The sequence below is a fragment of the Papilio xuthus genome, unplaced genomic scaffold (assembly GCF_000836235.2).
Source record: "Papilio xuthus unplaced genomic scaffold, Pxut_1.1 DF826949.1, whole genome shotgun sequence".
Taxonomy (NCBI): domain Eukaryota; kingdom Metazoa; phylum Arthropoda; class Insecta; order Lepidoptera; family Papilionidae; genus Papilio; species Papilio xuthus.
The window spans coordinates 45,885-47,839 of NW_013531700.1; positions in this window are offsets into that span (position 1 = coordinate 45,885).

Here is a 1,955-nt window from a genome sequence, read left to right on the forward strand (position 1 = left end):
TGAGCCTAGCGGCCAGAGAGTCGGCCTTTTCCGGGGCTGCCTCGCCCCCCACCTCCAGCATCCGGGCGCCGGTGGCTGCCCTGCGGAACTTGACATCGGCGATGCCAAGTTCCGCGAGGTTTATCCGGCTTTTCGCCTCCGCTAAGACCGCGGCGTACGTAGCACCACTCTCTTCTGCTCCCGGAGCGAGAGTGAGCGTGACCGCCGCGGTCTTAGGGGCCCGTAGCTTGGCCTTCCTTTCGGGAGGGCGGGTCTTTTCCGGCCCCTTGGCCGCCTTCTTAGCCGCTTTCTTGGCCCCGCGTGACACTACCGTAGTCCACGGGGCTTCGGCAGGCGTAGGGGCAGGCCTGTCCCTCGCCTGTGCGGCTTCTTTAGCGGCCAGGCTCGGCTGCTTCTTCTTCTTTTTGGGCGGAGCCTCGCCTGGGGCCGCCGCTGAAGTAGACGCCCGATCCTGGGACCCGCTGCCCGATGTTGTGGGCAGGGGCTCTTCGGCTGGTCCCTTCTTCTTTTTCGCCCCCTTTTTCGCCTTAGGGGGCGAAGCAGGGGGGCCGACGTCTTCCGCTCTCCTGTCCGCCGCCAGCGGGGGCCGGCGCCGCGGTTCGGGGAGGAGACGGTCCTCTATACCTGCCAGCCTGGCGTTGAGTATTGTGCCAAACGTTTCCACGTTGGCACGCGATACTTCCTCCAGCAGCTGCCGGATGTCTGCTTCGCCAGGCTGGGCAGGTCGACGCTTGTCGATGTCTTTGAGCTCGCGCCGTAGCTCCTCCATATCCCTTTGGAGGCGCGCGTTCGCTGCTTCCAGCCGCGCCACCTCCTCCGTCATTGTCCTTTCTCTAAGCTGGGAGACGGCGGCCTTGATGTTTGCCGCCGCCTCCTTCAGCGCTTTCACCAATGTCCCTTTGATGTTGGTGGACTTGGTTGCTACCTCCAGTATCGTCCTCAGTGATGCCTCCACGCATTGGTTGAGGGCAACACTGGTCTGGTCCTCCTCTAGTTCCGCCAGCGAGAGATGGGCCGGGCCAGATGGTATAGAGGCCCGTGCCTCTCTCGCTGTGCGTAACGACGCGGCCACCTCGGCATCGGCTAACTCTACGTTGAGGGGCCGGCCCCGTCCTCGTTTCGATTTGTGGGCTGCCCCCTTGGCGGGAGCAGCGCCACTTGTCTCCTCCGGGTCAGAAGAGCCCCTTCCTCTTTTAAGGAAGGCCCTTCTGGTGGACTCTCCGGACACCACCGACATGTAGCTGGCGGCCGAAGAGTCCGAGTCACAATCTGTGTTTGGCACTGTAGCGCCACCGTCAAGTCCGATCGAGTCGCAACGCGTCAGCATGACCCTCAGCGTGCGCCCGTTGTCCGCGAAGGACTCAAGCCACTGACCTCTCCCGCTCTGGGTCGGTGTGGTCGAGCCCCCGCTTCCCTCCTCCGTCAAAACTGTATCCCGTTCGCTTGCTTCAATATCCATGTCCGTTGCCAAAGTCGTCGTGTATCCATAGCATTCTTTGCCCCCCCCAGAATACGAGGGGCAGCCCGCGGCCGAGGCCGCGGGGAGGGATTCTCCTCCAGCAATGCTGGAGGTACCCTCCTGGGGTATGTCCGTTTTTAAGTTTGCCATTTCATACTGTTCCGGTGTTGTCGGACACCGGAAACCGCCTTTTCGATCCAGGGTGAGGTCCCCTATCCAGGACGCGCGGCCTACTGGCCGCCATCCTCCGACCCCTAAGGGTCCACTGGTGTTTCCCGCGGGCCTGTCCGGTATGGGAGGCCCTATCCGGCATAGCCCCGCGGAAAACACCCCTCCACTCCGCACGGCGGCACCTAGGTGCGCGCCGCGCCCTGCATCGCCCAATGGGCGTGCCTGGGCCCCGACCAGGTCCTGCGCTAGGCGCAGGACCTGGTAAGGACCCCATAGTGTCCGCGGGCCTGCCCGGTATGGGAAGCCCTATCCGGTATAGCCCCGC